General features: G+C 41.8%; 1 long non-coding RNA gene across 1 annotated transcript; it reads left to right on the top strand.

Annotated features, from left to right (window-relative positions):
• Positions 1-324: 324 nt before the first annotated feature.
• Positions 325-3111, top strand: LOC143794008 (uncharacterized). The gene is made up of 2 exons (XR_013220378.1): positions 325-441; positions 1466-3111. It is a non-coding gene; the product is annotated as an uncharacterized LOC143794008 (long non-coding RNA).
• The last annotated feature ends 11101 nt before the right edge of the window (positions 3112-14212 follow it).

The following is a 14212-nucleotide window of genomic DNA, read 5'->3' on the forward strand; positions in this document are numbered from 1 at the left end:
GGGGGCGAAAGCCGCCCCCATAGCAGTACCCTGCTTTTGTAGATAGATAGTATTTTTAAAAATAAAATAGTTATGTTCAAGTGCGAATCTTAATAGAGACATCAGAAAATCAATCAATCCTGCATCGTAATTGAACATTGCAAGGAACATTTGTACCGCATGTATACCATCTTTATGTTGGATTGAAGTGTACAATGATTCTACGTCAAGTGTGATGAGCCACATGTCTTCTTCCATCGGTATACCCTCTATTTTGCCCAATACATCACAAGTGTCTTTAATGTGTGACGGTAGATTTTGAACAATTGGCTTCAAGTGGTGATCTAAATACTTACATGTGATTTCACATAGACTTGCATTCCCTGAGACAATCGGTCATCCTGGTGGATTGGATAGACTCTTGTGTACTTTCGGGATGAAGTATATACATGTGGTCCTGGGGTAAGTAGGTATTAAATTATCCCTCAGCTCCTTGGTTATTGTTCCTTCTTGAAAGGCTTTGTCCAGTATATTGTACAGTTCACTCTGAAAGGCAGATGTTGGATTATACGTAAATTTTTTGTAGCACGCAGTCTCTCTGAGTTGTCTGAATGCCTCTTTCTCATATTGTTTCTGTGGCCAGATGAAAACATTGCCCCCTTTATCAGAGGGCTTAATTACTATTTCTTTCATGCTCTTAAGTTCATGTAGTGCTTTTCTCTGACTATTTGACATATTGTCATTAGAGATACCTCCAGCAATTTTTTCAAATTCCTCAGTGACTAATCTAACAAATATTTCAATGTTGGGGTAAATGTTTAATGATGGAAATTTCTTTGGGGTTGGTATTATGAACTTACTTCTTGTTATTGGTTCATCTTGTTCATTTCTTAGCTCTTCCAATATTTTAATAGCCTCCATTTCCTCCACACTCCATTCTTCACCCCTCTCTGATTTATCATGTAGTTTTTTAAGAACCAGTTTTCGTGCGAAGAGGTGAAGGTCCTTTATAGCTAAAAAGGGGTCAAAGGGGGAAGTAGGGGAGACGGTTAAACCCAAACTTAATACATCCAATTGAGCCTCTGATAGTTGAATTTCTGATAGGCTAATTACCTGTAGTTTCGATGAGGGGTTATCATTTCTCTTGCTATTTTAAATTTTTGTAGTTATTCCCTTTTCTGTTATAGTTATTTTTCCTCAGATTGTAGGGACGATACCTTGCTCCTACCTCCCCTTCATCATCCCTTGATGACATGGATGAGAACGATGAAGATCTGGATCTCTCCTGCTCCCTAGTTACCATTTGGCGCCATCTATAGATGGTGCCACTTTTAAAATCATTTAAGTCCCTTTGAAATTTCTTTGTTATCACTTCCTTTACTTATTTCTTTAAACTTTTAAACATTTTTAAACATTTATATGTGTGTTGTTTTTAATTGTTTTTACTTATTGGTTGTATACAGTTTTTAACTCTGTCTTCTTTCAGTTCTATCTAGCTAACCATTTACCGATTGAGGATGATCTATTTGGTGGTGCGGATTTTGTTTCAACTGGAGAGCTGCGTGTCATCATGAGGAGTGAGGGTCCTGGACTCCATATTAGGGGATGGAAAAAATCTCTTCTGAATCCATGAAGGAGAAATAGAGGCAATACAAAAAGAAGGAAATTAGGGAAGATGTGAATAACCCTTACAGCTAATTGGCGAGCACTGTATGGTATCTAATAATGCCATCTATATTGTATGACCTCATATCTAGAAATGTTACTTAACACTAACATCGTATTCTATTTACTATATATATGTTTATACATATAGTAATGTATTTATGCATCTTATTTATTTATTATTATTTCTTTTGTGTCTCTATATTAGACACACGTATACAGTTATGCTTTACTTATTAACACGTGCACTATGGTGTATAATGTTACACAAGTCACTGGCAATTATTGTTTTTGTTTTGTTTTTTTATTAGGTAATATTATTAGTATTGTCACTGTTTGTATATGTACTCCCCCGCCTTTTTTACAGTGTAAGGGGCTGATATATGATCTGCACGTTCAATGCACCAGCCCTTGAATTGGCGTCTTATTTACTGCCATTATGGGCTCTTTAGAACACTTTTTTGTGGTTTATGTCACATGACCTAAATAACATTATCTTTCATTCCCTTCATTGATATTGCCTCTAAATAGGTGTCCCCTTAGAGAAATATACCCCATATGGACCCATAAAGATATCCCCGGGGTTAAAATATACAAGTTAAATAGCATCAACCTTTTTCTACATACACCCCCTTCGGCTTACACTTGGCTCTGTGGCTCACATGATTTGTCTTCCTTCCCCTTACATGCTTTCAGCGGTGAGTGCGCTCCATCATTGTTCGGGTCGCCGCGTTGCCACGGCAACGCGTCTGTGACGTTGCTGACTCCGCCCCCTGCCCTGACGCGTTGGACAGGGAGTGGAACAGTGACGTGGGACGCCGACCTGCGCATGCGCTGTGGCCCGATTCAGCGATGCGAGCGCCATTACCACGCCGCTGCCACCTATGAAACAAGGTACTATAAATAGCAGTGAAAGTGACATTTAGACATACATTCCCCCGGACGAAGCTAACGCGAAACGCGCGTTGGGGCTCAGGACTGCACGTGCAGGTTATGTAACACCTCCGTTTTATTGAATTTATGCATTGTTTATGGGGCATGGCTCATTGGGACTGGTAATATACTAAAATGATGAAGTCTATATTCTATGGCCAGTAGTAGGATTTATACCTATGTGATTTTTCACTTGCTGCAGGAATCATTTATCTGTGAAAGCAGAGCACTATGCACTTTATAAATATTTAGCACATGGCACTCTAATATATTTATAGGATTAGTTGTAGAGATACCCCTATATTTGGGATTATTTTACCTGAAACAGCAGTGATATGCACCATTATTCATTCCTATGAAAGGCCTCATTTTTACCCCTATGCACCTTAGATATGTGGATATACGGTTGATCTGTGTTGCTTGGCCTGCATTTTGCAGTTAATTTGCATGTGTTGTCTCCATTGTACATATAAAAAAGAAAGATGTGTTGTTTTTAAAAAGAAAATGTTTAAATAAAGCTATTTTGTTATTAGACATTTATGACTTTGACTTCCGTTTCGGTTTTTGGATTTTGCTGCTTTATAGGAAGTGTCATATATATAGGCCAGTAGTTCACTATATGGTTATCTTTTGAGTGGCGGCGCTCCCGCTCACAACCAGGAGCAAAGCGCAGGAACTGTTGTGAATTCTATTTTTTGGCTCCCTCTAGTGGTCACAAGCGGTACTGTGTAGTGTTGTCTTTCTGCAGGTTGGCTGCATCAGCTGGTTCGTTATCCTTGGTTGGTTTCCTATTTAGCTCACCTGGAGACTCAGTTCCTTGCCTGCTATCAATGTATTCAGTGCTCTTCAGATTCCTTGTGTCTACCTTGCTCCCAGTCTCTCCAAGACAAGCTAAGTTTTTGTTTGATCATTTTTTGATTATCAGTGTTCATTATGTTTTTAGTCCAGCTCGCTAAAATGTGATTTCTTCGCTTGCTGGTTGCTTTTGGGGGTCTGAGTTTCTCCCTCCACACCGTTAGTTGGTGTGGGGGTTCTTGAAATCTCAGAGTGGATATTTTGTAAGGGTTTTTTACTGACCGCATAGATTCCCTTTTCTATTTTCTGCTATCTAGTATTAGTGGGCCTCATTTGCTGAATCTGCTTTCACCCCTGTGTATGTGCCTTCCTCTTACCTCACCGTTATTATCTGTTGGGGGCTTCTATATCTTTGGGGATTATTTCTCTGGAGGCAAGAGAGGTCTTTTCTTTCTCTCTAGGGGTAGTTAGTTCCTCAGGCTGGCTCAGGACGTCTAGGATTTTTAGGCACGTTCACCGGCTACTTCTAGTGTGTTTGGATAGGTTCAGATTTGCGGCCAGTCCAGTTTGCCACCTCCCTAGAGCTTGTCCTCTGTTTGTTACTTAGCTGGAGTAATTTGTGATCCTCAACCACTAAGGATCATAACAGTATAGCAGGCCTAAAAGTGTTTAATGCATCGAAGAAGTGGGATAAAAAGAAGACCGGAGTACATTTTATTTTTTCCTCCCGCTTTTCCTTTGCTGCAGTCTGTTTAGCTTCTTTCTTCCCCTTGAACTCTGGGTGGTTTTGAGCTCAGCTGCAGACATGAATGTTCAGACTCTGACTTCTAGTGTGGATCATCTTACTGCACTGTTGCAAAGTATTCAGGATTTTGTTATTCATAGCCCTATGTCAGGACCTAAGATACCCATTCCTGAGTTGTTTTCTGGAGATAGATCTAGGTTTCTAAATTTTAAGAATAATTGTAAGTTATTTCTGTCTCTGAGACCTTGTTCCTCTGGTGATTCCGCTCAGCAAGTTAAAATTGTTATCTCCTTGTTGCGCGGCGACCCTCAAGATTGGGCTTTCTCTCTGGCGCCAGGAGATCCTGCATTGCTTAATGTGGATGCATTTTTTCTGGCTCTTGGACTGCTTTATGAGGAGCCTAATCTTGAGAATCAGGCAGAAAAAGCGTTGCTGGCTATCTCTCAGGGTCAGGATGAAGCAGAGGTGTATTGTCAAAAATTTCGGAAATGGTCGGTGCTTACTCAATGGAATGAGTGTGCCCTGGCTGCAAATTTCAGAGAAGGTCTTTCTGAGGCCGTTAAGAATGTTATGGTGGGGTTTCCCACCCCTGCAAGTCTGAGTGATTCTATGGCTTTAGCCATTCAGGTTGATCGGCGTTTGCGGGAGCGCAAATCTGCTCATCCTTTGGCGGTATTTTCCGAACAGAGACCTGAGTCTATGCAATGTGACCGAACTCTGACCAGAATTGAGCGACAAAGTCATAGACGTCAAAATGGGTTGTGCTTTTACTGTGGTGATTCTACTCATGTTATCTCAGCATGCTCTAAACGCTTAAAAAAGAAATCTAAACCTGTCACCATTGGTACTATACAGCCTAAATTTATTTTGTCTGTTACTTTGATTTGTTCTTTGTCATCCTACCCGGTTATGGCTTTTGTGGATTCGGGTGCTGCCCTGAATCTGATGGATTTGTCGTTTGCCAGGTGCTGTGGTTTTGTCCTGGAGCCTTTGGAATTTCCTATTCCTCTGAGGGGAATTGATGCTACGCCATTGGCTGAGAATAAGCCTCAGTATTGGACGCAAATGACCATGTGCATGACTCCCGTACATCAGGAGGTGATTCGCTTTCTTGTTCTGCATAATTTGCATGATGTTGTCGTTTTGGGTCTGCCATGGCTGCAAGCTCATAATCCAGTTTTAGATTGGAAAGCTATGTCTGTGTCAAGTTGGGGTTGTCAGGGAATTCATGGCGATACTCCGTTGGTGTCTATTGCTTCTTCCACTCCTTCTGAGGTCCCTGAGTTTTTGTCTGACTACCAGGATGTATTTGATGAGCCCAGGTCCTGTGCCCTGCCTCCTCATAGGGATTGTGACTGTGCTATAAATTTAATTCCTGGTAGTAAATTCCCTAAGGGACGACTTTTTAATTTGTCTATACCAGAGCATGCCGTGATGCGGAGTTATATAAAGGAGTCTCTGGAGAAGGGACATATTCGCCCATCCTCTTCCCCTCTTGGTTCAGGTTTTTTTTTTGTGGCCAAGAAGGACGGTTCTTTGAGACCTTGTATAGATTATCGTCTTCTGAATAAAATCACAGTCAAATTTCAGTATCCTTTGCCACTATTGTCTGATTTGTTTGCTCGGATTAAGGGTGCCAGTTGGTTCACCAAGATAGATCTCCGTGGTGCGTATAACCTTGTGCGCATTAAGCAGGGAGATGAATGGAAAATAGCATTTAATACGCCCGAAGGCCATTTTGAGTACTTAGTGATGCCTTTTGGACTCTCTAATGCTCCTTCTGTGTTTCAGTCCTTCATGCATGACATCTTCCGAGAATATCTGGATAAATTTATGATTGTTTATCTGGATGACATTTTGGTCTTTTCTGATGATTGGGAGTCCCATGTGAAGCAGGTCAGGATGGTGTTTCAGGTCCTGCGTGCTAATGCTTTATTTGTGAAGGGCTCAAAATGCCTCTTCGGAGTACAGAAGGTCTCCTTTTTGGGTTTTATTTTTTCTCCTTCTACTGTGGAGATGGACCCAGTCAAGGTCCAGGCTATTCATGACTGGACTCAGCCCACGTCTGTTAAGAGTCTTCAGAAGTTCTTGGGTTTTGCTAATTTTTACCGTCGTTTCATCGCTAATTTTTCTAGCGTGGTTAAACCTTTGACGGATTTGACCAAGAAGGGTTCTGATGTGACTAATTGGTCTCCTGCGGCCATGGAGGCCTTTCGGGAGCTGAAGCACCGGTTTTCTTCAGCTCCAGTCTTATGTCAGCCAGATGTCTCTCTCCCCTTCCAGGTCGAGGTTGATGCTTCTGAGATTGGAGCAGGGGCTGTTTTGTCGCAGAGAAGCTCTGATGGCTCTGTGATGAAGCTATGTGCTTTCTTTTCAAGAAAGTTTTCGCCTGCCGAGCGGAATTATGATGTTGGTAATCGGGAGTTGTTGGCTATGAAGTGGGCATTTGAGGAGTGGCGACATTGGCTCGAAGGAGCTAAACATCGTGTGGTGGTCTTGACTAATCACAAAAATCTGATTTACCTTGAATCTGCCAAGTGCCTGAATCCTAGACAGGCTCGTTGGTCGTTGTTTTTCTCTCGTTTCAACTTCGTGGTCTCATACCTGCCTGGTTCGAAGAACGTGAAAGCTGATGCACTTTCTAGGAGTTTTGTGCCTGACTCTCCGGGAGTTTCTGAGCCGGCTGGTATTCTCAGAGAGGGAGTGATTTTGTCTGCCATTTCCCCAGATTTGCGACGAGTGCTGCAGAAATTTCAGGCGGATAGACCTGACCGTTGTCCACCAGAGAGACTGTTTGTCCCGGATAGATGGACCAGCAGAGTTATTTCTGAGGTTCATTCTTCGGTGTTGGCGGGTCATCCTGGGATTTTTGGTACCAGAGATTTGGTGGCTAGGTCCTTCTGGTGGCCTTCCTTGTCGCGGGATGTGCGTTCCTTTGTGCAGTCTTGTGGGATTTGTGCTCGGGCTAAGCCTTGCTGTTCTCGTGCCAGCGGTTTGCTTTTGCCTGTTCCGAAAAGGCCTTGGACGCACATTTTCATGGATTTTATTTCGGATCTTCCAGTCTCTCAGAGAATGTCGGTCATCTGGGTGGTGTGTGATCGTTTTTCCAAGATGGTCCATTTGGTGCCCTTGCCTAAGTTGCCTTCTTCCTCCGATTTGGTTCCTCTATTTTTTCAGAATGTGGTTCGCTTGCAGGGCATTCCTGAGAATATTGTGTCTGATAGAGGATCCCAGTTTGTGTCCAGGTTTTGGCGGACTTTTTGTGCTAAGATGGGCATTGATTTGTCTTTTTCGTCGGCCTTCCATCCTCAGACTAATGACCAAACCGAGCGAACTAATCAGACATTGGAAACTTACTTAAGATGTTTTGTTTCTGCTGATCAGAATGATTGGGTGACTTTTTTGCCATTGGCCGAGTTTGCCCTTAATAATCGGGCTAGTTCTGCTACTTTGGTTTCGCCTTTTTTCTGCAATTCTGGTTTCCATCCTCGTTTTTCCTCGGGTCAGGTTGAGCCTTCTGACTGTCCTGGGGTGGATTCTGTGGTGGATAGGTTGCAGCAGATTTGGAACCATGTGGTGGACAATTTGAGGTTGTCACAGGAGAAGGCTCAGCGCTTTGCCAACCGCCGCCGCGGTGTGGGTCCCCGACTTCGTGTTGGGGATTTGGTGTGGCTGTCTTCTCGGTATGTTCCTATGAAAGTCTCCTCTCCTAAATTCAAGCCTCGCTTCATCGGTCCTTATAAGATCTTGGAAATCCTTAACCCGGTGTCTTTTTGTTTGGATCTCCCAGCATCGTTTGCCATTCATAATGTGTTCCATAGGTCTTTGTTGCGGAGGTATGTGGTACCTGTGGTTCCTTCTGTTGAGCCTCCTGCTCCGGTGCTGGTCGAGGGCGAATTGGAGTACGTGGTGGAGAAGATTTTGGATTCTCGTATCTCTAGACGGAGGCTTCAGTATTTGGTTAAGTGGAAGGGCTATGGTCAGGAGGATAATTCCTGGGTTGTCGCCTCTGATGTTCATGCGGCCGATTTGGTTCGTGCCTTCCACGTGGCTCATCCTGATCGCCCTGGGGGTCTTGATGAGGGTTCGGTGACCCCTCCTCAAGGGGGGGGTACTGTTGTGAATTCTATTTTTGGGCTCCCTCTAGTGGTCACAAGCGGTACTGTGTAGTGTTGTCTTTCTGCAGGTTGGCTGCATCAGTTGGTTCGTTATCCTTGGTTGGTTTCCTATTTAGCTCACCTGGAGACTCAGTTCCTTGCCTGCTATCAATGTATTCAGTGCTCTTCAGATTCCTTGTGTCTACCTTGCTCCCAGTCTCTCCAAGACAAGCTAAGTTTTTGTTTGATCATTTTTTGAATATCAGTGTTCATTATGTTTTTAGTCCAGCTCGCTAAAATGTGATTTCCTTGCTTGCTGGTTGCTCTAGGGGACTGAGTTTCTCTCCCCACACCGTTAGTTGGTGTGGGGGTTCTTGAAATCTCAGAGTGGATATTTTGTAAGGGTTTTTCACTGAGCGCATAGATTCCCTTTTCTATTTTCTGCTATCTAGTATTAGTGGGCCTCTTACCTATACCCTTGCCTATATTATACCCTTGCCTATTACCAGCAAGCTTTGCCCATGATGTCAATGAAGTGTGCTCCCATAAGCTCAACTCACTTTGGAGTCTGTGAGTGGGAAGATGGAGGAGGGAGAGCGGCTTGGCGGATCCAGATTTGCACAGCACAAACATCTGTATCACTCGTGCCCACACATGCACTAAATCCCCATCTGGACCCGTGGATGGCACATCCATCTTCTAAAGGCTGGCCCCACAGGCATACTGCCTGTTCCTTCAGGACAGGTACATGCATGGGTAAGCTATGAGCAAAAAAAACCACAACAACTTTTCACTGCCGAGTTTCAGCACGAGAGTTCCCATCAAGAACAGGAAATCAACTGAAGCGGGGGTGAGGTACCACCCTTTTATTTCAGTAGGTTTCCTGTCCTTGCTGGGCAGATCCCTCTCTCAAGTATTCTGTCATGGGAGAAGGGAAAAATGAGATACATGATCTAGCATAGCATAATCTTCTAGCTCAAAATATATTACTAGGATAATGAGCGAACTGCAAATTACAGGTGCTTCTCAGAAAATTAGAATATCATCAAAAGAGTTAATTTATTAGAGTCATTACAAACAGAGTGATCTATTTCAAGTGTTTATTTCTCTTAATATTGATGATTATGGCTTACAGCCAATGAAAACCCAAAAGTCATTATCTCAGTAAATTATAATACTTTATAACAACAGTTTGAAAATGATTTTAAAATTTGAAATGTTGGCCTACTGAAATGTATGTTCAGTAAATGCACTCAATACTTGGTCGGGGCTCCTTTTGCATCAATTACTGCATCAATGCAGCATGGCATGGAGGCGATCAGCATGTGGCACTGCTGAGGTGTTATAGAAGGTGTTATAGAAGCCAGGGTTGCTTTGATAGCAGCCTTCAGCTTGTCTGCATTGTTGGGTCTGGTGTCTCTCATCTTCCTCTTGACAATACCCCATAGATTTTCTATGGGGTTAAGGTCAGGCGAGTTTGCTGGCCAATCTACTACAGTGACACTGTTGGTTTTAAACAAGGTATTGGTACTTTTGGCAGTGTGGACAGGTGCCAAGTCCTGCTGGAGAATGAAATTTCCATCTCCAAAAAGTTTGTTGGCAGAGGGAACATTAAGTGCTTTAAAAATTCCTGGTAGACGGCTGTGCTGACTTTGGTCTTGATAAAACACAGTGGACCTACATCAGCAGATGACATGGCTCCCCAAAACCATCACTGATTGCGGAAACCTCACTCTAAACCTCAAGCAGCTTGGATTGTGGCCTCTCCACTCTTCCTCCAGACTCTGAGACCATGATTTCTAAACGAAATGCAAAATTTACTTTCATCTGAAAACAACACCTTGGACCACTTAGCAACAGTCCAGTTATTTTTCCCCTTGGCCCAGGTAAGACACTTCTAGCATTGTCTATTGGTCATGAGCGGCTTGACACAAGGAATGTGACACTTGTAGCCCATGTCCTGGATACGTCTGTGTGTGGTGGCTCTTGTAGCATTGACTCCAGCAGCAGTCTACTCCTTAACCTATTATCTACCAATGTCCTTTTTTTGGGACGCCTAATCTTTAGCTTCTAGCAACTAAGATTTTATAATTTTTATAATTAGGTTCATTTTTTTGTGTTGTGTTTGTAAAATGAATGTTTTCAAAATAGGAGATCATGTCATTGTCATTTTTAAATGAATATTGGGACGCCCTTTTCTGAAAAATCCGTACTTGTAAAAATTTTAATTTGACAAGTAATGGGTTAAGAATCTCCCCAAAATTTTTGAATGGCCTTTTCTTAATAATCCTTTTAAGGTAGTATTTATCCCGGTTGCTTGTGCACCTTTTTCTAAAACACTTTTTCCTTCCATTCAACTTCCATTAATATGCTTGGATACAGCACTCTGTGAGCAGCCAGCTTTTTTAGCAATGACCTTTTGTGGCTTACACTCCTTGTGGAGTGTGTTAATGACTGCCTTCTGGACATCAAATATGATGTAAAATATATTGACCAGGAGATCTAGATGTAGTTTGATTGTTTGGTCATCAAGATTGTTAGTCCTTTAGCATTACCCAGGGTGCACCACGTGGAGGCGAACTAACATTACACCCCAAACACGGCCAAACAATCAAACTACATCTAGATCTCCTGGTCAATATATTTTACATCATATTTGATAATCAACAAAGGACAACAAAGGATCAAATTTGATAATGTCTACAAATAATGGTACCGTCACAAATGACACTCCTCAAATGAAAGACCTTGGACCCACTGTGAAAATCTGCCAAATTAATATTGAAGGTATCAGCCGCTCAAAATGTGATTTCCTTCACAAGTTTCTCACTGCTAACAAAATAGATGTTGTTCTTCAGGAAACTCATGTTGAAAATAAAGACCAACTTCTAGCTCGTGGCTTCATTGCTGGTGTTGATTTAATTGGTGCTACATATGACCCACATTATGGTGTAGCTACCTATGTGAAAGGCAATATTGAAAATGTAAAGCTTGTATCTACATCTGTTGAAAATGACATCCATGAAGCTGTGATTAAAGTTGGTGATATCACAATTGTTAATATTTACAAGCCTCCTGCAGTACAATGGCCTACTGAAGTTATCCATGTCCATCCACATCCTACCGTGTACATAGGAGATTTCAACAGTCACCATGAGCTCTGGCAATATGCTAGTAATGGCGACAATGGTGAGCACCTGGTAAACTGGTCTGACGTGCACAACACATTCTTGGTTTTTGATGCAAAGGATTTTCCATCCTTCCAATCAGCAGCCTGGCAGACAGGATACAACCCTGATTTATGTTTCGTATCACGCAATAGAAACAATCAACCTTTATCTACATCTCGGAGTGTTGTCAAACATTTCCCTCGTAGTCAGCATTGCCCTGTCATCATCACTGTTGGAGTATCCATTCCTCTTGTAACGTCATACCCACGTCCTCAATGGAATTTTGTTAAAGCCAACTGGAAAAAGTTTGCAGATCATCTTGACAAGTGTATTGGTTGGATACCTCCAATCAGTAAAAACTATGAGCGGTTCTGTAAAGCTGTTATTAAAGCTGCAAAGAAATCAATACCACGCGGCTTCCGCAAACAATACATTCCAGGCTGGACTGATGAATATGAACAACTATACAGACAATTCCTTGAGAGTAAAGATGGTGAAATCAGTGATGAGTTGCTGAACAAACTGAATGCAGCACGTTGTGTCAAATGGATGGAAACAGTTGAGAAATTGGACTTTAAAAGGTCCAGTAGAAAAGCGTGGTCTCTTTTAAGAAAACTAGAAGGAAACCGTAAAGCAAAACAGAAAACGAATGCTCTAACCTAAAATCAAATCGCAGCACACATTGTGAACACCTCAAGAACCCCTAAAGACTGAGCTCATACCACAGAAGTTAAAAATAAGTTTAAGCTACTAAAATCATCTGTGGCATCAACTGAAGAATATCCCCATCCTTTTACAACTTATGACATTGAAATTGCCCTTGCTGATACTAAAAGTAACAAAGCTCCTGGATTTGATGGGATTCATCCCGAATTTCGCAAAAATTGTGGACCTTTTGTGAAAAAATGGTTGGCAAAGATCTTCTCAGATATCATGGAGAATGCTCAAGTCCCCAGTAAATTAAAACACACCAAGAACATTGCATTGTTAAAACCTGAGAAGCCTGAAGATAATCCATCAAGATATAGACCCATTGCTTTATTGAGCTGCCTTTACAAGCTGTTAGAATGCTTAATATGTAACAAGATCAATTTAAAGATTTTTGACTCAATACCTATAGAGCAAGCCAGCTTTAGACCTGCTCGAAACTGCAGTGGCCAAGTTTTAGCCTTGACAACTTTAATTGAAGCTGAATTTCAAAAGAACAAGAAGGTTTCAGTGGCGTTCATCGATCTTTCTGCCGCATATGACACTGTGTGGAGGGAAGGAGTTCTATATAAGTTTCTGAAGGTGATTCCATGTAAGAAAATTATGTACCTCTTGAATAATATGATTGCAAATCGAACCTTTCAACTTTTCATGGGTGATTCAACCAGTTGTAAGAAAACCTTAAACATTGGTTTGGCCCAGAGATCAGTGCTGGCACCTCTCCTGTTTGCTTTGTACCTAGCTGACATTCCTGACACAATATCACAGAAATTTGGATACACCGATGACTGGGCACTTGCTACACTGAGCAAAACAATGGAGGAAGCAGAGGAGGTTCTAACAGAAGATCTTAGTGTAATGGGAAAGTATTTTCGACAATGGAGGCTAAAGCCCAATCCATCAAAAACGGAAGTATGTTGCTTTCATTTACACAACGCAAGTGCTAAGACTGAACTCAAAGTACGTTTTGAAGGTCAACTTGTCAAACAGAACTTCAATCCCACGTATTTAGGCATAATCCTTGATAGAAGCCTAACCTTCAAATCTTACTTGGAAAAGACAGCACAGAAACTGAAAGCACGCAATAATATTATTCAGAAACTCTGCGGATCCTCCTGGGGTTCCTCCACACCTGTCTTGCGAACGTCTACCCTTGCCTTGGTGTACTCTGCTGCAGAATATTGTGCTCCAGTGTGGCTAAATAGTTGTCATGTGAATGCAATCGACAATCAGTTGAACAACTCTATGCGCATAATTTCTGGTGCTATCAGACCTACACTCATCCAGTGGTTACCTGTCTTGAGCCATATCGCACCTGCAAATCTTAGAAGACAAAAGCTCCTACTTAAAGAATACACCAAAGTAGTGAATAATGAAAATCTCCCAATACATCAAAATATCCAAGATGTTCAAATACAGCGAGTGAAATCAAGACATCCACCCATCCGAACTGCAATTACCCTGTATGTACATGATTTCAATTTAGAAGAGAAATGGAGTGAACTTTGGGTCAGTGCAGTAGACGGTGAGCCTCAAACGATTCCTCATTTTCAAAATCCACCACCAGGCTTCAATCTGCCAAGGAGAACCTGGGTCACTTTGAATCGTATTAGAACAAACTTTGGTGTCTGTGCAGATCTTATGCATAAGTGGGGAAAATCTGACTCTCCTGCCTGTGATTGTGGAGCTGACCGTCAAACAATTCAGCACATTGTCGAGGAATGTCCCCATAGATATTATACTGGTGACAAGAATGATTTCTATACTGGAAATCACAATGTTATTGCATACATAGAAAACCTTGATATCCGACTCTGATTTCTGTTCCTTTGTTCTTTTCAATCACTGTTTATCGTTTATTTATTCTTATATGATGTTTAAATATATGTTCATATGATTAAATAAAAATTCTGGACATCTATCAAGTCAGCAGTCTTCCCCATGATTGTGGAGCCTACTGAAACAAACTAAGGGACCTTTTTAAACCTGTATGTCCTATGATAAACAGTTAACACATTGATAACTGATGTCATTATTGCCCCCAATCAGCAACAGTATGCTGAAGACATTACTGAGAAACTAAGGGAAAGTCCCTAAGATGCTAATATTGTTCATGTAAT

This window comes from Ranitomeya variabilis, chromosome 1 (genome assembly GCF_051348905.1).
Source record: "Ranitomeya variabilis isolate aRanVar5 chromosome 1, aRanVar5.hap1, whole genome shotgun sequence".
Classification (NCBI taxonomy): Eukaryota; Metazoa; Chordata; class Amphibia; order Anura; family Dendrobatidae; genus Ranitomeya; species Ranitomeya variabilis.